The 21,273-nt window shown below is 42.5% G+C and overlaps 3 long non-coding RNA genes across 3 annotated transcripts; 1 reads left to right on the forward strand and 2 right to left on the reverse strand.

The window, feature by feature from the left end:
* Window positions 1–903: 903 nt before the first annotated feature.
* Window positions 904–3,353, reverse strand: LOC310751938. The gene is made up of 2 exons (XR_014542696.1): window positions 2,796–3,353; window positions 904–1,449 (listed from the first exon to the last, which is right to left on the reverse strand). It is a non-coding gene; the product is annotated as an uncharacterized lncRNA (long non-coding RNA).
* Window positions 3,354–9,978: 6,625 nt separating this feature from the next.
* LOC310751553 lies at window positions 9,979–11,884 on the reverse strand. Its single transcript, XR_014542608.1, has 2 exons — window positions 11,743–11,884; window positions 9,979–10,579 (listed from the first exon to the last, which is right to left on the reverse strand). It is a non-coding gene; the product is annotated as an uncharacterized lncRNA (long non-coding RNA).
* Window positions 11,885–13,750: 1,866 nt separating this feature from the next.
* LOC310751603 lies at window positions 13,751–15,360 on the forward strand. The gene is made up of 2 exons (XR_014542630.1): window positions 13,751–13,927; window positions 14,760–15,360. It is a non-coding gene; the product is annotated as an uncharacterized lncRNA (long non-coding RNA).
* Window positions 15,361–21,273: the final 5,913 nt, after the last annotated feature.

Below are 21,273 nucleotides of genomic sequence, written 5' to 3' on the forward strand. Positions count from 1 at the left end.
GATGAGGAGACACTTCAGTTCATTTCCAGTTACAGACGCTTTTCAAATTTAGGTATTGGTCCCAATGTGCAGATACCATGATATTTTGTGGGCAGGTTGTCTTGTTCGATCTCCTTTATGAGTAAAAAGAGTTTGGTTTTGGTTGTCTCTTGAATTTGGGGAGCAAGGCTATCAGTTCTAGGGTTGTCATACGTCTGGAGGCATACCTTAACAGTGTCTGGGTGGAAATCGGCCAAATGTCCTGAAAAATCTGGACATGTGGCAGCTCATGTTGGAAATGCCAATTTCCCCTTAAAATAGCTCAAAAACAGCTAAAAAAAAAGAGGTCAGCAACTTTGCCCCCCCCAAAAAAACTCAACAAATTTTCTGTCCAGATTTTCACTGTTTGAAATATGGTGACCCTATGCATCTAGCCACTATGGATGGACTCTGCCTCCACTGTCAAAGGCAGTAGCCCTTTGAATGCCATTTGCTGGAAATTTGCTGGGCAGAGTGCTCTGGTACCCATGCCTTGCTTGTAGGCTCTCCCCAAACATCAGGATGCTGGACTAGATGGGCCATTGGCCTGATCCAGCAGGGGACTTCTTACATTCTTTCCACCGTGGATTAGCTTTCACCCCATCTGCACCTTACATTTAAAGCAATCGTGATCCAACTTTAACCACTCATGGTTCCCGTCAAAGAATCCTGGGGAAATGTTGGTCCTTGAGATGCTGCAGAATGACATGCCCCAGCATTCCTGGCCATGCTGCAAAGGGTAGATGGAATCTGTCATTCAGCAACAACTGGAGTGCCAATGGTTCCCCTTTAACTCACAAATGCGGGCACAAAGAAAATGTTGAGGTGCAGCAGATGTAAAAAGGAACACCAGTGTAAAGAATAATAGAACTACAACATACAGTCTTAGATTAGCATATGATTTTATTGGTTACTGTTGTCCAAATATATATATATATATATATATATATATATATATATATATATTTCAGATCACATTTCAGGATGAATGAAAGACGCTGGGATTTCCATTCCAGATGGAGAAAATATCTGATACATTTTTATGCAGGGAGTAAGACATGCAATAGGTTCGGGGGGGGGGGAGGGTGTTCCACTTCTTTCAGCCAGAGGCGACTCAAGAGAACATGTTGACCCTTCAGACACCAAACAGGTCTTCCTTGGGAGACATGTCTCCTTTACTTCTGCTGGCCTGGCCACTGGGGAGTTTGCTTCGTCTGCTGCTGGCAAGGGGGTGGGATGACCACAGGAGGAATGCATGGAGGTGGGATGACTACGGGAGGTTGTTTTGGGCACTGTGGTGGGACAACCTGAGGAGGGTTGCATGGAGGTGGATTAACCACAGGAGGTTGCTGTTGGCAGGAGTCCTGTGGTTTGTTGCGGCATCCTCTATCATTGCGGGAGCACATCTTGATATTCGTCAAATTTGGAGTCCTGTGAAAAATGAAGAAATAGCCTTTCAAGGAAGGTCCAGCACAAGCATATCTTTCTTAGTCTTCCACTCAAAGCAGCTCACAATATGGTGGCCTTCCCTGCCTGTAGGAGGCATCTATAACGTTCTGTTTGTGTTAGACGCTGAAATCGATTTCTAAATGGAGCCAGTGTGGCTTAGTGGTTAGAGCACCAGACTAAGATCTAGGAGACTTGAGTTTAAATCCCTTCCCAGCCACCAATCTTACTGGGTGACCTGGAGCCAGTCAAGTCCTCTCAGGCCAGCCTACTGCACAGAGTTGTGAAGATAAAATGTGTAGGAGGAAAACTACGTATCTTGAGTTCCTTGGAGGAATGATGATGTGATTCAAATGTAAGTAAATAAATAAATGTTTTAACTGTTGTGGGTCTCACCCAGTGCACACCCAATGTACACTGGATATCAAATTTTGTAAAACAGGAACATATAAACAGGAACATCAAACCATTAGTCAATCTAGCATCTCCTGGTAGACTTGGGATTATCCCCTTTCTAATCCCTGGAAAACCACTGCCAATCCATGCTAACAATTCTAATCTAGACTAGTCAGTGGTACCTGACTCAGCGTAAGGCAGCTTTCTGTGCTCCTAGTAGCTGAGGCCAACGTGTACCTATATTGAGGTTCAGAATAGGGGAAACCATCACCCCCTTTGTTGTTTCTTGACTGAACATACAGTATGCTCATCTGGCAAAGCAAGTGATCTAGACTAAAGGAGCTACTGCCTTAGGTGACAATGCTCCTTAATCTCTTTAAGGGAGAAAATATGCCTTGGACTCTAGTGCCTTCGAGACTAGCCTATCCATGAACATAGGAAGTGGCCACATGCTGAATCAGATCATTGATCACTGAGCCATTTCTACATTGTCTACACAGTGATTGGCAGTGGCTTTCCATGGGGTGATTTCAGCCCTACCTGGAGATGTCAGGAGCTGAAACTAGGATCTTTTGTATGCAAAGTAGATGCTCTGCTACCAAGTTAAGAACATTGCCAGAGATTCTCTTGACTCCTTCATTCACCAATGCCTATAATCTGTCAAGTACTTGCTAGCACATTTCACTTAAAATCTCTGCCCAGAGATGGTTTGCAAAGCCCATGCTAGTTTTACGCAGAGGATACCCACTGGAGACAATAGACATGGCTAACAAAGGTTCATTCATTTCATTGTGTCTATTCTAAGTAGAATGTAGTTAGATGCAACCCAAGGACACCTAATCTGGAAACAAGGTTATCCTCATACATTTTGAATATTCAAAGTTCAGACCTCCCACAAATACAATCAATAGAGCAGGTGGTATCTCCAGACTTACCCCAAATGCCAACTGGAAAAACTGCAGTAGTGAAGATCCGAAGTCTATGTCTGGATCCTTGGAGGGTGAAACCTTTTATACGGTCCCCTTGCCTTACTTCTGGAAACGAATTTCCCCTCTTGAGCAATATTGCCCTTCAAGCCATGAGCAAATCTTCGATGGATGGGCCCCACCCCTTGGAAAAGTGTCACCAGGAAATAATAGGATCATGTATGCAACACAGCAGGCGCCGGATCACGTTCCAAGGGGTGATTCTGTGCCGTGTAACTTAATTAATTGCCTTTCTCGGTAACCTGCAGATCAACAAACATTGGGCAACTTTTGGGATAAATAAATACAATGCCTGGCAGGAGAAACCTATCACAGGACGTCTTCCTGGATTATTTGAAGACAGATCATGGGGAAGATAACAGTCACTGATAAAGAAAGGCAATATCCGGTAGGACAATCACTTTGGGTGATGTTTTACTGTATGTTTAGAAGACACATCATGGAGATGATTGTTTCTTTCAATGTTTCCACACACTTTATGCCTTAGAACTATGTCTGATTAATGCAGTTTGCTAAAACAGCTAGTAAACCCACAGCCCTAAGTCTAGGGTGCACCTGCAACCTGCTACAGACCCTCCAAGTGTCCCTATTTTCCAGGGGCATTCCTGGATTTCCAGAAGCCATTCCAGTTTCTGATTTGAATGTCCTGCTTTTCCTTGTGACGTCCCTATTTTCATTGGAGAAATGTTGGAGGATATGCTACTAGAGTCCATGATGGTGCAGGAGCCCCTCAATTCCCAGAATAGGGACACATCTGACACCAAAGAACACTAACACTTACAGGAGAGTTCAGTTGCTGTGAGAATACAGCAGTGCATTCTGGGTGTAAGAGTCAACGAAGGGTTTTTAGCCATTGTTTTTATTTCTGCTTCATTGCGCATATATCAAAATGTGTATTTCAGCTTTTTGTTTCTGAAGCGAGACCCCACTAGCTTATTTCCTTGGCCTCCTCACACCTCCCCTTTTTATAAGCTAATGAGTTCAAAGTTACAAAAAACGGATTTGTTTTTTAATTCTTTTTTTAGCTATTTGTCTTTTGTCTTTTGTATTTTTATTCATCTTTATTCATTTTTTTTCCTTTTCATGTATTTCTCTATGTTCTTTTTTTTTATCCTTTTCTAATTATATGACCTTTTTTCATTTTGTAAACTTATGTTTTTGTGAAACTTCAATAAATATTTTTTAAAAAAAAATGAAAAAAAAATGAAGCGAGACCCCACAATGCCTTTGGAATGATGGGTAGGTGGGGTTGGTGAGCAGCACAAATGCAGGGAGTGGAGGCACTAGTACATTTAAAGCACTATGATGCCGTTGCTTCCCTCAAAGTATCTTGGGAGATGTAGTTTCTTAAGGGAGCTGAGACCCCGATTCCTCCTAAACAGCAACAATTTTCAGAGTAGTTGAACAATCAATCCCTCTTCCCAGGGAAACCAAGGAACTGTAACACTGGAAGGGGAAGAGGGTAGCCTTCTGTAACTCTCATCACTTTGAATGGACCACAGTGCCTATCTCTGTGGACACACAGAGTGTTGTCCTCGTGCAGTTAATGGCTCCTTGCCAGGAGTTCCTGGGTGTTCTGTCCACGTTGCAAGGTGGGCTGTCCTCCCCTTCTACACCAGGATCAAGACTCATCCTTCCTGGCAACAGCACAGCGATCAGGGTGTGTGGGGACAGGCTATCAATCACTCAAGAGCTCTCTGACTCTCCCATTCATGCCTCTCCACCCCCCAACCTCAGATCAGACGCAGCAACCCACTGAATTTAAGCATATTAATCAGCGGAGGAAAAGAAACTAGCCAGGATTCCCTCAGTCGGTGGTGGTGGTGGCGGGGGGAGAGTTTCAACTTTTAAAGAAGAAGAAGAAGAAGAAGAAGAAGACGAAGAAGAAGAAGAAGAAGAAGAAGAAGAAGGAGTCTCAAAGCAGCTAACATTCTCCTTTCCCTTCCTCTCCCCCACAACAAACACTCTGTGAGGTGACTGAGGCTGAGAGACTTCAGAGAAGTGTGACTGGCCCAAGGTCACCCAGCAGCTGCATGTGGAGGAGCGGGGAAGAGAACCCGGTTCCCCAGATTACGAGTCCACCACTCTTAACCATAATGGTTTAAGTGCATGGTGCGCCATTGGCCAGATCCTTATTAATTGATTAATTAATTTCATAATCTTTATACAACACTTGATGGTAAAAAACAAACAAGGCATTTTACGGAAAAGATAAAGTGATAAAATCATCAATACCCCCCCAAAATAATAATAATAATAATAATAATAATAATAATAATAATAATAATAATTTAAGACTGTCAAAAAGTGAAAATAACATTAGTCTAAAACAAGCATCCATAGGAGAACAATGGTCAGAGAGAGTGTGCTTAGCTGAACTGAAAGCAGATTGGAAGCTGGAGGCACAGAGACATGCTTGATCCAAAGCTACAACTACAGTGGCACCTCAGGTTAAGTACTTAATTCATTCTGGAGGTCCGTTCTTAACCTGAAACTGTTCTTAACCTGAAGCACCACTTTAGCTAATGGGGCCTCCCGCTGATGCCACATGATTTCTGTTCTCATCCATAAGCAAAGTTCTTAACCCGAGGTACTATTTCTGGGTTAGCGGAGTCTGTAACCTGAAGCATCTTTAACCTGAAGCGTATGTAACCCGAGGTACCACTGTAATGTGAAGCAAGCTTTTGTGGGGTGTTAATGTTGTGAGCCCCTCCATCCTATGCTCCAGTTATGAACATGTGTAAACACCCCAGTCGCCACTGAATTTCATTCCAAGGAAACGGAACCTAGCTAAGCAGCTAGAACTATGGGATTCTCTCACCACTTGCAGATTGGGATGCTTTTTGACACTGCATATCAAGTGAGAATGGCCATAGTCAAGAAGTGTTTCTTCAGCATATGATGAAAACTATACAATGAAGATGGAAGTGAGAGCTGGACCATAAAGAAGGCTGATCGCCGAAGAATTGATGCTTTTGAATTATGGTGCTGGAGGAGACTCTTGAGAGTCCCATGGACTGCAAGAAGATCAGACGTATCCATTCTTAAGGAAATCAGCCGAGTGCTCACTGGAAGGACAGATCCTGAAGCTGAGGCTCCAATACTTTGGCCACCTCATGAGAAGAGAAGACTCCCTGGAAAAGACCCTGATGTTGGGAAAGATGGAGGGCACCAGGAGAAGGGGACGACAGAGGATGAGATGGCTGGATGGTGTTTTTGAAGCTACCAGCATGAGTTTGATCAAACTGCGGGAGGCAGTGGAGGACAGAAGTGCCTGGTGTGCTCTGGTCCATGGGGTCACGAAGATTCGGACACGACTAAACGACTAAACAACAACAACATACAATGAAGGCACCAGGGGCACCTCTGTGGGAAAGGAATTCCACAACTTAAAGGCTGCCACAGAGAATGCCCTTCCCTGGGTCACACATCCCCAACTTCTGAGGGTGGTAGAGCTACCACAACAGGCCCTCCTCTGCTGATCTGAACACCTGAGACTGTTTCTATGGAAGGGGGTGGTCTTTCTGGGGCCTAAGTCATTTGTGGCTTTAAACAAGAATGTGAGCTGTTTGAGTTGGACCTGGAAACAAGCTGGAAGCCAATGCAGCTGCTGGTCCTAAAACTACAAAAAGAACACAGCCCCATTAAGATCTCCTGAAATGTCTTCTTGCTGGTGTTTATGTGGTAAATGCAGTGGAATTCTAAGAATGCAGTGGAATTCCTTTTGCATTACCAGAAGCTTCTTCACTGGGGATCATCTCACAGAGAACCTGAATCCCAACTGAGGGCATTCACAGTGTGATACGCTTGTGGGTTAATTTTGCCCTGGGAAAACGCCTTGCATTCAATGCCAGTTCACAAGTCAGTGCATGAACTGTGTGCGAGTAGTTTGCATGGGGAAAGTAATGAAGGAAAATAGGAAACTGCCTTCTACCTAGTTTCCGCCTCACAGAGGTACAATTCCGGGGACCCTTAACAAACTACAGTCTCCATTCTTCTTTAGGGAAAGTCACGTACTTGAAAGAAACTATACTATACAGATACAATACTATACAGATACTATATCTCCCCACACTCAGACCAGTTGATCCATCTAGTTCAGGACTGTACAGACTGACCGGCAGCCCTTACCCAGGATTTCAGACAGAAATTTATAGAGACCTGGAGATTCCTTTTTTAAATAATAATAATAATAATAATAATAATAATAATAATAATAATACATTATTAGTTTTTACACATATTTTCCAGCAAAACATCCTTTTAAACATCATTTTGAATTTTTTGGCTATCACAGCCTAAGACTTCCTTCAGCCTCGACTGATGGTTTTCTAAAGTCTTTCTAATTACGCATTTTGTTACTATAATTATTGCTACAAACTCCAATTTCCAATACATCTATTCTTAATTCTTTTCACTATAATTTATAAATTACTGAGACCTGGAGATTCTAGGGCAGGAAATCATCTAAAACATGCAGAGCATCTGTAAACATCTAAACATCTGAAACAACAACCACCTTCTTTTAAACACTGCTTCAGTCATGTTTAATCAAGCCATTGTGAAGCCATCTCTTTATCGCTGATCCTCATCTCCTCCATCCTGCAATAGGTGGACAATGAAGTTCATTAGCACTGGAATCCACATACACACACAGCAGCAGCAGCCCCATGCAATCTCTAACGATAAAATCATATTTCCTGCCAATGCAAATTCTGTTTTGTTTTGTTTATGTCTCCCCAAATCCCTTGCAGCAGCAAGGAGGATATTGGAATACAATGAAGAGAATCATCATTCATTCCCTTCACAGGTATAACAGGAAATACAGGTAGAGGGATGACATCATCCTTACGAGATATTATTGGATGAGGAGACCTCAGTTAATTTTCACGCAGAGAAAATGTTGAGGTACTGGAGATGCTGGGTTTAACCCAACATCCTATGCGCGGGTGGCGCTGGGACGCGGGTGGCGCTGTGGGTTAAACCACTGAGCCTAGGACTTGCCGATCAGAAGGTCGGCGGTTCGAATCCCCGCGACGGGGTGAGCTTCCATTGCTCGGTCCCTGCTCCTGCCAACCTAGCAGTTTGAAAGCACGTCAAAATGCAAGTAGATAAATACGTACCACTCCAGCAGGAAGGTAAACGTCGTTTCCATGTGCTGCTCTGGTTCGCCAGAAGCGGCTTAGTCATGCTGGCCACATGACCTAGAAGCTGTACACTGGCTCCCTCGGCCAATAAAGCGAGATGAGCACTGCAACCCCAGAGTCGGCCACTACTGGACCTAATGGTCAGGGGTCCCTTTACCTTTACCTATGCCCTTTTAAAACGTGTCTTTTTTGGGGGGGTATTGGGTTGCTTTTATTTCTATTATGTATTTTGCAGTTTTATATCTTGATTTTATTCTGTGAACCGCGCTGAGACCCCCCGAGTGTAGGGCGGTATATAAATTCAACAAATAAACAAAATAACCACAAGTGTAAAAAGGAAACCAGTGTGTCCAGATAGCACAAATGAAATGTAAGTACTGTATATAATAGAACTGCAGCAAGCAGTTATTATTTCACACATTGCTTTACAAGGCAACAGTATTTCATTGCCAGTCAGTGAAGATGATTTTTGTCTGAGGAAGAAGATGTGCAATAAGATTTTCTTTCTTTCTTTTTGGTTAAAAGCAGCTAAGAAGTTGTCTTGCCAAAGGCATGGTGGCTCTTTTAAAATGCGTTTCAGAAGCAATACAAAATAGTGAAAATGGGTGAGAAAATTAATGATTTTATTCTAAAACAGCAAGCAATGCATTGAATTGAACTGAATTGAATTTATTACTGTCCCAGACTAAACACATTTTACTTTGCTGCCTGTTTTGTGATTTTAAATTCCCCCTGAGTTTCTCTCACCAAAGAGTACATGCCCCAAACCTAGGGTTTGCCATATATTGAAGTGCAAAAAAGAGGATGCTATAACAGCCATTCAAAGCAAATAAATGCAATTTGTCTCAAATTTTACACCTGAGAAAGAGGAAGCATCCTCAAAAAAAGAGGATGCATGTCAACCCTACACCTGACATCCTGGGAATTCTCCTTTTTTATATATTTTTGCACCTGGGAAAACCCTTTAAGCCACAAATGCACAAATAAAATGAAATGTTGAGGTAATGGAGATGCCGGATTTAAGCACAAATGTAAAAAGGGACACTAGTGTGCCCAGAAAACACATTAGGGTAGGGTTGCCATATGTCTGGGTTCCCCCGGACATTAGTGAGATTTCAGTGGTGGAAGTGATGTCCGGGTGGAATTTCCCAAAAGCAGCAGTTCATCCTGGATTTTTGGCAACATAACCAAAAAATTGAGGGTGTTGTGAATTTGGGGATCTTCTTTAAAAGCTCGACAATTTTGCTGTTTTTCTAAAGAAAAAAGAAATGCTAAACAACTTTGGCATTTTTATATATAAAAAAAGGTCTACAATTTGTCTCTGGATTTTCATACCCTCCAACATTTCTCTGGTGAAAATAGAGGCGTGCCATTCCATAATGCTAACTTTGCTATTTATACCCCATACATCTTACTGGGTTGCCCCAGCCACTCTGGGGGGCAGCTTTCAACATATATAAGAACATAAGAAAACATTGTTGTTGTTGTTGTTAAAAAATCCAGGATTGCCTTCAGATAGCTCAGGGGATAATAACTCCATGCCCTCCAACATTTCGCCAATGAAAATAGGGATATCCTAAGGAAAAGTGGATATTCCAGGATCAAATCAGAAACTGGGATGGCTTCTCTAAATCAGGGATGTCGCTGGAAAATAGGGACACTTGGAGGGTGACACCATGTAAAACTGTAGCAAAAAGTTAATATTTTACGCATTACATACTAAAGGGAGTAAAAGGCCAGAGTATTTCTGTGCCATTGAGAAAAGATGGTTTTTGTCTGAGGAAGATGTGTATCAATATTTTTCTTTCTTTTAGCCAATCACAGCTAAGAAGCCAATATTGTCCTTTCACCCACTAAACACATTGTTTAAAGTCCTTATGGACTGGAAACCTTACTTTCTCTTTAAAACAAAAAAAAAAGTTCAAGGTTCTCAATAGGCCAGCTCGTTAAACCACAAATATACAAAAGAAACAGTGCACGGTGTCTTATTTTTGCATATGATTTTAATTATTACTGTTGCCTAAACAGAGGCCAAAACAGAAAACAGTTAACTTTCCTCCCCAAATTATGTTTCTGGGTGGAGAAAAGACACTGGAATTTCAGTGCTAGACAGAGAAAATATTTGAAACAATTTTATGTAGAGAGGAAAGGCATTCAATAAGCTATCCCCCATCCTTCATCCACTTCTTTTAGCCAACGATGACTCAGAACAGAAGATGGTGACCCTTCAGCCAACAAACGCATCTTCCTCAGGCGTTTCATATTCTCTACTTCTGCTGCTGCGGCCACTGGGGGGTTTGCTTCGTCTGCTGCTGGCAAGGGGGTGGGATGACCACAGGAGGGATGCATGGAGGTGGGACGACCACGGGAGGTTGTTTGGGGCACTGAGCTGGGATGACCACGGGAGGAATGCAAGGAGCTGGGATGACCACAGGAGGTTGTTGTTGGCAACCTCTGTCCTCATGGCAGGAACTTCCACCCCTGTGGCAGGAGTCCTGTGGTTTGTTGTGGCAGGAGTCCTGTGGTTTGTTGTGGCATCCTCTATCGTTGCGGGAGCACATCTTGATATCAATCAAATCTGGAGTCCTGTGGGAAATGAAGAGACAACCTTTCAGAGAAGGTCCAGCAGAAGCATACCTTTCTTAGTCTTCCACTCAAAGCAGCTCACAATATAGTAGCCTTCCCTTCCTGTAGGAGGCATCTATAATGTTCTGTCTGTGTTAGAAAATGAAATCCATTCCTAAATGGAGCCGGTGTGGTATAGTGGTTAGAGTGTTGGACTAGGACCTGGGAGACTCAGATTTGAATCCCCGCTCATCTATGGAGTCCACTGAGTGACCTCCGGCTAGTCCCACACTCTCAGCCTACAGAGTGGTTGTGAAGATAAGACAGGGAGCAGAAATATGTACACCACCTTGAGCTCCTTGGAGGAAAAGTGGTGGAATACCAATGCTAAGTAAAGAAATCAACATTTTAAATGTTGTGGGACTCACCCAACATACCCCAGGTTTCTAACATTCTACTCATCCTGCAAAGCAAGTAATCCGGACTAAAGAAACTCCTGTCTTAGTTGACAATATCCCTAATATCTTTAAGGAAGAACATATGCCTTGAACCCTAGTTCTTTCAGGGCTAGTTTCAGACAGGAGGCCATTTCATCTGTACCTTGAGTTGCTGGGAATTTACCTTGAGCTGCTCAAATTGTTTAATTCAGTTTTTGAATCATTGGCTCTGTTTTCAATTGGATTGTAATTTGGTATTGTGACAATGCAGCTTTTATTGGATTTGTATTAAAATTAATAAAATTATTATTAAAAAAAGAGATGCTGGGAGTGGAGTGTGGGACCTTCTGCAGGCAAAATAGATGTTCTACCACCGAGCTGTGACTCTTCATTTGTCCAAGTGTGTGCCACTCAAACTGTTGGCTAGATGCATTCTCTTTGTGATAACTCAGCTCTAACTTAGTCAAAGATTCTTTTGATTACTTAGTTCACCAACGCCTACAGTTGGTTGGTTTTCAAAAAATTGTACCCAATGCCAATCCTTCTCAGTGTAGAGCCAGTGAAGTAAGTAGACATGGCTAACAAAGGTTCATTCATTTCATTGTGTCTATTCTAAGTCGAATGCATGTAGATGCAACCCAAAGAAACATAATCTGGAAACTAGGTTATCCCCATGCATCTTAAATAATCAAAGTTCAAACCTCCCACAAATACAATCAATAGAGCAGGTGGTATCTCCAGACTTACCCCAAATGCCAACTGGAAAAGCTGCAGTAGCGAAGATCAGAAGTGTATGTCTGGATCCTTGGAGGGTGAGACCTTTTATACGGTCCCCTTGTCTTACTTCTGGGAATGAAATTCCTCTCTTGAGCAAGTCTGAGCAATATCATCCTTCAAGCCATGAGCAACTCTTCGATGGATGGGCCCCACCCTTTGGAAAAGTGTCACCAGGAAATAATGGGATCACTTTTGTAATACTGCAGGTACCTGACCATGTTCTGGGGCTGATTCTGTGCTGTGTAACGTAATTAATTGCCTTTGTTGGAAACCTGCAGATCAACAAACATTGGGCAACTTTTGGGAGAAAGAAAGGCAGCGTCCAGTAGGACAACCCTTTTGAACAATGTCTTTCTGGATGCCTTTAAGACACATCATGGGGAAGGCGATTCCATCCAACGTTTCCACACACCTTCCATTTTAGAACTATGTGTGACTAAACCATTTGGCTACAACCCCTAGCAGGCCCACAGGCCTAAATCTAGAGTGTGGGTGCTAGAGTCTTTGATGGTCCAGGAAATTGTAAAACCATGGAATATGGACCCTCCTGCTGTCGGAATTAGGCAGCTGTGAAGGTACAGTAGTGCGGAGGGACTGTGTGTAAGAGTCAACAAAGGGATTTAACTTACCATTTTTATCTCTGCTTTATTGTTTATATCAGGGGTTGTCAACCTAGTCCCTACCACCCACTAGTGGGCATTTCAGGACTGTAGGTGGGCAGTAGGGGGTTCTACGGCACAAGCTGAATCCTCCTTCCACCAAGCACTGGGGGGCAGTAAGGAAATTTTACTATCAAGAAAGATGCATTAGTGGGCGGTAGGTATAAATAGGTGGACTACCGCTGGTGTATATGCTGAAATGGTGTATTTTAACTTACACAGTACGTTGTGTAGCAACACACTGTGAAGCCATTGGGATGATGGGCAGTTAAGAAATGTAATAAATAATTGAGAGTAATTAATGAGCAATATGAGCCGGGGGGGGGGGGCAGCTCCTTGTACATTTAGAGCAATATTTTGCCATTTTAAACAGCCATGGCTTTCCCCCAAAGAATTCTGGGAACTGTGGTTTGTTAAAGGTGCTAAGAGTTGTTAGGAGACTCCTATTCCCCTCACAGAGCTACTATTAACAGAGTGGTTTAACAATCAATCCCTCTTCTCAGGGAACCTGGACCTTTATACAGAAAGGCTCTCAGACTGGTAGGTCAGTGTGTCTGGCTATTAATAAGAAGGTTGGTGGTTCAAGTCCATCCAGGGATGGCTATGAGATTCCTGCGTTGTAGGGTGTTGGACTAGATGACCCCCAGGTCCATTCCAACTCTACAATTGTATGTTCAAGCACGAGTTCTTTAATTTACAGGGTTGCATCCCACTAAAGCTACATTCACATTTGCTAAGGATGTTGGGAATTGTAGCTCAGTGAGGGGGGAAATTCAGTTCCTATGATTCTTTGGGGGAAGACGTGCTTTAATAGGGTTGCCATTAACATGATTTAGCCCCCTCCCCCTTAAAAAAGGTCAACAATTTGTTTGTGTCCAGACTTTCACTTATTGAAATATGGCAACCCTAGCTTTAAACATATGTTGGATGAGCTTTCAATGTATTGTGATCATTCCTTTATTTCCCTACAATTGACTATGGAGGAAGAGAGAGAGAGGGAGGGAGAGAGAGAACAAGCTTTTGGCAGAAGTGGGTGACATTTGCAAATTCTACTTTGGGACTATTCTCCATTATTCTCCAAAAGATGTATTTTAGGAATCCAGTAAGAAGACCCTGAAAAAGATTGTTCTGTTGGACCACACCTTTCATTACCCCTCCCCAGATTGATCAATGTGTGTGATTATTGATACTGTACACAGGAATTCTAAGTGCAATTACATTATGCAGTGCAGAATCAGACCCTGATTTGTCATGAGTTGCATGCTGCATTGCAAAAGTAATCTCATTATGTTCCGGTGATACCTTTTCCCTAGGGTGGGGCCAATCCAGTAACACGTACAAATCATCACATGAAAGTCCAGCTTTGCTCACTCTTGCCCAAGAGAGGAATTTCATTTCCGGAAGGCAGGTGAGGGACCGTATAAAAAGTATCTCACCACAAGGATCCAGACAAGACTCCAGTGATCATATCATAAGGACTCCAGTTTACATTTTCAGTAAGTTTGGGGATTCTGCCTGTTCTGTGGATAGAATTGGAGGGCAGGGGTTGGAACTGATCTTCTGAAATTGATGCATGGGGTGATTTATGTCAAGGGAAGCCATCTTGGTGTCCCCCAGAGGACAATGGACAACAATTCCCATCATTCCTGTTCATTAGATGAGCCAGCTGGGACTGATGGGAGTTGTAGTCCAATGTTCCAGAAAGCATCACTTCGTCCATCCTTGGAGCTGTGAACGTTGTGAACCTAAGCCAAGGTTAGCCAAGGTGGTATCTTCTAGATGTTTCTGACTACAAATTCCACCAGCCCCAGATAGCATAGCCACTGGTCCAGGAAGATGAGAGTCTATAACAGCTAGAGGATATTTTTCAAACTGTGTTTTTGTTGAACCTTCTTGTGAGATATTTTTTTTCTAGTTCACTTGAACAATGTTCTTTTCCTCCCAAGGTCTCCATGCTATTTCTTGGAATTCTGTTGAGTATCATAAGGCCCTGGTTTTTGTTTCTTTAGCTTTACTTATTTTAACAATTTTTATGCTTCTTAATTACAATCATCTCCTTAGGTGATTATTGCCCAAAATGTCTAGAAGGTTTGAGAAGCCACCCTAAAATAGACATCTGCATTAGACCTTTTCTCCACAGGACTCCAGATCTGACCGATATCAAAATGTGCTCCATTTAGGAATGGATTTCATTTTGTAACACAGACAGAAGATGATAGGTGCCATATAAGTAAGGCTGCTATATAATACGCTGCTTAGAGTGAAGGAATAAGAAAGGTATGCTCCTGCTGGACCTTCTCTGAAAGGCTGTCTCTTCATTTCCCACAGGACTCCAGATTTGACCAATATCAAGATGTGCTCCCGCAACGATAGAGGATGCCACAACAAACCACAGGACTCCTGCCACAACAAACCACAGGACTCCTGCCACAGGGGTGGAAGTTCCTGCCATGAGGACAGAGGCTGCCAACAACAACCTCCTGTGGTCATCCCAGCTCCTTGCATTCCTCCCGTGGTCATCCCAGCTCAGTGCCCCAAACAACCTCCCGTGGTCGTCCCACCTCCATGCATCCCTTCTGTGGTCATCCCACCCCCTTGCCAGCAGCAGACGAAGCAAACCCCCCAGTGGCCGCAGCAGCAGAAGTAGAGAACGTGAGACTCCTGAGGAAGATGCGTTTGTTGGCTGAAGGGTCACCATCTTCTGTTCTGAGTCATCGTTGGCTAAAAGAAGTGGATGAAGGATGGGGGATAGCTTATTGAATGCCTGTCCTCTCTACATAAAATTGTTTCAAATATTTTCTCTGTCTAGCAATGAAATTCCAGTGTCTTTTCCCCACCCAGAAACATAATTTGGGGAGGAAAGTTAACTGTTTTCTGTTTTGGCCTCTGTTTGGGCAACAGTAATAATTAAAATCATATGCAAAAATAAGACACCGTGCACTGTTTCTTTTGTATATTTGTGGTTTAACGAGCTGGCCTATTGAGAACCTTGAACTTTTTTTTGTTTTAAAGAGAAAGTAATGTTTGCAGTCCATAAGGACTTTAAACAATGTGTTTAGTGGGTGAAAGGACAATATTGGCTTCTTAGCTGTGATTGGCTAAAAGAAAGAAAAATATTGATACACATGTTCCTCAGACAAAAACCATCTTTTCTCAATGGCACAGAAATACTCTGGCCTTTTACTCCCCTTAGTATGTAATGCGTAAAATATTAACTTTTTGCTACAGTTTTACATGGGGTCACCCTCCAAGTGATAATAACAGTAATAATTAAAATCATATATAAAAATAAGACATGGTGCACTGTTTTCTTTGTATATCTGTAGTCTAAAGGGCAGGCCTATTGAGAACCTTGAACTCTTATTTGTTTTGAAGAGAAAAACAGGTTTCCAATCCGTAAAGACATTAGGTGTTTGGTCATCAAAGGGCAAGATTGAAGGAGGAAGTAAAAGAAACCTTGATGAACGTCTTCTTCCTTAAACAAAAACAATGTTATTTGATTGGTATTGAGATACTGTTACCTTTTACTGACCTTGACATATCATGTATAAAATATTAACTGTTTGCTGCAGTTATCTTGCATACTTACATTTCACATGCATTTTCTGGGCACATTGGAGTTTCTTTTTACAACTGGGGTTGTGAGGGTTGAATTTGGGGTAATAGGAAAAAAATATGCCAAGGGGATTTAACTGGCTGCACCAGTCCTAACCAGCTGCTGCAGCTGTAGACACAGCTGTTGGTGGAAGGAATAAGGTGCTTCAGAATAACAAAGGCATCAAAATGTGAAAATAGGCTTCATCAAAATTCAGGCTCAGGAGTTGGAGGGGAGATGGTCTGGTTGTGTCACATGAGGTTCCAGGACTTGCAGAAGAGCATGTGTGTCACTTCATCACATGAGATTCCTGGCAGATGTGCCAAAGCCTGTATCAACGCAGGTTGGGTGTGGAGGTTGCCAGGCAGTCCTTTTTGGCACACCCGAAAGTGCGTGGGCCATGGAAAAAGCATGCCACTGTGCTGAGGCTTGGAGCCAGGGTGGGGTAGGAAGGGAAGCAAGAAGAAACTGCGAACCCCTCCCTCTCGCTCAATACTAGAAATCCAGGCGGCTGGGTGTCAGGAGATCCAGAGCAGACAAAATTATATATAGTTCTGATTCAAGGCCTTTGAGCAATGGTTGATGTCTCACCGATCATTCGATGTCTCATCTTAGCTATCAATACTATCAGTCGAGGTGTTTAGTTACAGCATTAGTTTTAATTTTTATGTTATGCAAAAACTAGTCATTAAGGCTACAGTCTTATGCCTACTTACTAAAGTCTTAGAGCAGTAGTTCTCAAAGTGGGTGGCACTGCTTTTTTTGGGGAGGCAGTGGGATTACACTAAGAGGCAAGGGGGAAGCAGAGGGGGAGGGAAACTGGAGGTTTTATTTATTTTCCATTCTTTATAATCACACTTCCATTCAGGGACGTCGAATAACTTACAGAAAAATCATTCAGTCGAAAATATAACAATAACATGCATCAAAATCATCCTCCTATTCGTTATGCGTAATAGTATACAGTGGTACCTTGGGTTACAGACGCTTCAGGTTACATACACTTCAGGTTACAGACTCCGCTAATCCAGAAATAGTACCTCGGGTTAAGAACTTTGCTTCAGGATGAGAACAGAAATCGTGCTCTGGTGGCGCGACAGCAGCAGGAGGCCCCATTAGCTAAAGTAGTGCTTCAGGTTAAGAACAGTTTCAGGTTAAGAACGGAACTCCGGAACGAATTAAGTTCTTAACCCGAGGTACCACTGTATATTTTTGTCCCTACTCATTTATCCTATTTTTCCCCCTCCCTCCCTCCCTTTTAACCCCCCGCCCAAAATGTCCTCTCTTCCAATCTTTAACCATGTGCACAGATTATTCATTCTAATTTGGATGCTTGCGTTGGTTTCCCTGCCGTGCTATCCAATTCCTATAACTTGTCCATTTATTCAAAATCTTTTGACATTTGTTTTCCCATGTATCTTCCATCATTATCTGTTCAAATATATCAGATTGCATATATTCAGAAAAACTGGAGGTGTTAATGACTGAAAGGCTGGCATCACTTTATCAAGTTAATCATTTTCTTCTGAATTAATTAAACTAAATAGTTTTCAATGTGCAATTAATTGCTACTGTTTTGAATTTTATTTTGTTTTTTCCTTCCTTCTGGTCACACAACCTGCTGTTTTGAATAATACTTTTCAGAGTAGGGTAAAGGGGCACGAGGGATTAGTTTGTGGAACCAAAGGGATGGTGGCTCTGAAACGTTTGGGAACCCCTGTCTCAGGGGAAAGGTGTATGATAGAGGAGAATGAAATTATGAGCTGTGTGGAGACAGTGAATAGGTTTCCCTCTCTTTCTCATAGTTCTGGAACTCAAGAACATCCAATGAGGCTGAATTTTGGTAGATTCGGGACAAACTGATGGTGTGGAGAACGTGGATCCACTTTCACAATCACAGAACCCATTGGGGCTATCCATCGAATCTGAACAACGAATCTGGAATATTCAGGACAGACAAAAAAGAAAGCTCTTCTGCATACAGAGTATAAGTAGTGACAGCCACCCACTTGGACAGCTTTCAAAGAGGATTCCAAAAATTCAGGGACTAAAAGGTATGACTGCATGACACGGGCCTTTAGGCAATGGTGTTGAGCAGATAATTTTCCTGCTACTGAATGTCAGGAAGCTGTCAGCAGCTCCCGGCCGGTTGCCCAGGAAACTATTAAGACAAGGAAAAGTTTCTTACTGCCCTTTTTTATTTCAGACTTTACAGAGAGAGGCTATATGATACGATAATCTTTATTGTCATTGTCCCGTACAGAACAACGAAATTGAAAAAAATCTACATCAGACATTCAAAAACCCACAAGCCTGCTATCCCAGGCTGCTTAGCCCCCTAAAACCTCTGATACCCCATAATTAAATACAATATACTCCCATAGAGACTACCCTTACACTGCGTTTAAAACCAAAATCGCATTTGGATAGAAACTGTTTCTCAGGCGGCTATTCCTAGTCTTTATAACCCTGTACCTCCTTCCAGAAGGCAGAAGCTGAAAGAGATCATTTCCAGGGTGCGCACTATCCTGCACTATCTCTGCAGCTTCCTTATGACACCTGGAAGCATAGATTTGTTCCAAGGTGGGAAGAGTGCACCCAATTATTCTCTCCGCAGTCTTTACAACCCTGGGCAGCATTGTTTTATCCCTTACCATGCAGCTCCCAAACCACACACAGACCATAAGTTAATACACTCTCAACAGTACAATGGTAAAACGCCATCAACAGGTCCTTTGAGAGAACCCAGCCTCTTGGATAATGGCTCTGTCCTGAGTGAATCTCCACCCCCCGTCTCTCCCACTTCCTTGTCACTTCTATGGGTGCCGCTAAGTGCCCTCTGTCTTTGAGCTGTTTGCTCTCCTACTTTTAAGGCTTGCCAGGTTCTAGGAGATGGAGGGTCTGGAACGCTTTCTAATGGCAATGTGTCAGCTGGGTGTTGTTCTGGCTGTCCCACAATTCCCCAGCTTCCCCCCTCATCTACCTCTGAGCTGTGACCTCCCTCAAACCGCTGTTGTAAAGCTATATTGTCTTCCTTTTACTCCTCCCTGGAAGAGTCCGGATGGGGAGGCAGTCTTCACCATTCCTCCTCTGTCCAGTCCCTGAGATTGAATGAGGTTGTTTCGACCTAGGGAACTGGGAGATCGGCCAAGTGTGGGCTAGTTTCACATGTCTCCCTTCAGAAGTCCATTCTGTTTCCTCATTCATTTGCATTTTTGTTAAAAAAAGAAGTAAATATTTGTTTTATTTTATTTCTTTGGGAATATATATGGCTCAGTCAAAGAGCTATCTCTTGAGCATCTCCAGGTCAGACTAGGTCTTCCTTATGAAATAAAAAAATTAAGGTCTTATATATATAATAAATGTTCATAAATGTACCAGTCTAGCACGTACATAGATATGGGGACCATATGTCTGGAGCAGCACAGGAAGACTGTCCTGAAATCATTTTGACTCCCAAACTGACCAAATGTTTGTTCTGCAAGGAGGGAGGGGGTGAGGGTACCTTCCCATTGTCTCGGGAATTAAGAAATCACCATCTCAAAGGAATAGCCAGACTACCAGGAAAGCCATTATCAGATAACCTGGCAGACAGAAAAAACAACAACATTCAAATTTCTGTTGTAGACACCTTTTCTGTGATGTATGTATGATGTATGGAGGGGTGGTCTCCAGGGCAGGGAATTTAAAATGTCTATATAAGGGCAGGCACACCTTGGTTCTGGGTCCTCCTCCTTTCCTGCATGTGAGGGGAGCACCTTGTTGCAACAGTTCAATAAAGATCAGGCGTTGCGAGTTGCTTTGCTTCTCAATATTCCCTGGTTGGCCTCTGTTATTTTCTCCGACCGATGGAGAACCTACAAAGGACTCTATAAGGGCTCTTGTGTTCCCCATAAGGGAATAAGGGCAGGTTTTTGTTTATTACACTTACATGCTTGTGCTTGGCTGAAGGAAAGGTAGAGAGGGGTTTGTGGGTGAAATGAGCCTATGGTGCAAAGATAACACAGGATAGGCAAATCAATACCATACATTAAAAGTACGTTCAATGTTCATTTAAAGCACCTGACTTCCCCTAAAGAATCATGGTGACTGTAGCTTGATTCTTTAGGCAAAGCCATGTGCTTTAAATAGGATGTTCCTTTTTTTCTTTTTCTTTTTTCTTTTTGGAACAGAGTCCATGTTGTGATGCAACAGGCGCCCTCTAGCGGTACTTTCCACATTGTTGTTTTGAGGAACATTTCCAGCTGCAGGAAAAGGTTTCTGAGGACTGGAATCGTGCTCTGTTTTCAGGAAACGAATTGTAGCTCAGTGATCGATCCAGTGCCAGATTTACATATAGACTAAACAAGCTATAGCTTAGGGCCCCACTTTCTTGGGGGGCCCCAAAAAATTTAAAGGGAAAAAAACCACAATGCACATTTCCAAAATATAAGATAAAAAACAAATAAAATATAACCTACATACACAACAGTGTTTTGTGTTGTGTAGGATCCTATGATGTAAGTCATGGGCCCCGCCTGCTAGCCTGCTCCCTAAAATATCACTGGTTTGCTATTTCATGTTATAGCAAGTTTCTAGAGACTAGATTATGAGTCTTTGTAAATTGTGTTTCTAAAGGAACTTTTGTTATTGCCAAATGTGCCAATGTGTTTGCATTGTTAAGTTTGTTATGAATAAAAACAATCATTTTAAGTTAGAGCTTAATAATTATTTCACTATTAATATACCTCTTCTTAATTGTATTTCAGTTCAACAATTACAAGGATAAAGTACATATTTTTTTATGTGCAAATGGCTTTAGATCCCTATTAGGTCCATAAAATACCATATGGCATATATGCAACACAAGAAACAGTGACAATTTGTTGTTGACAAAGGACAGCTGGACATATAAAGGGCCCCATTACCTCCAGTAGCTTAGAGCCTCATCAAACCTAAATCTGGTCCTGGGTAGAGCTCCTGATTTGCATGAAGATAGTCCCTACTTCCAACTGAAGCATCTCCAGGTGGGACTGGGAATTCCTTGTCTGAAACTCTGGAGAGGCATTGTAGGCAACACTGAGCTTGATGTTCTAGTGGTCTGACTCTGTATAAGGAAGATTCCGATGTTCCTAGAACTGTCAGAGTAAAGGATAGATAGGAAGATGGTACAGCCAGTCATAGAACTGTAGAGTTGAAAGGGACCCAGACAGATCTATCCTCATTACCAAGTAACAATTCTCTGTTTATGCTCATGAGGAGCTTTGC

Source organism: Podarcis filfolensis (genome assembly GCF_964270895.1).
Source record: "Podarcis filfolensis genome assembly, chromosome: 16".
NCBI classification, from domain to species: domain Eukaryota; kingdom Metazoa; phylum Chordata; class Lepidosauria; order Squamata; family Lacertidae; genus Podarcis; species Podarcis filfolensis.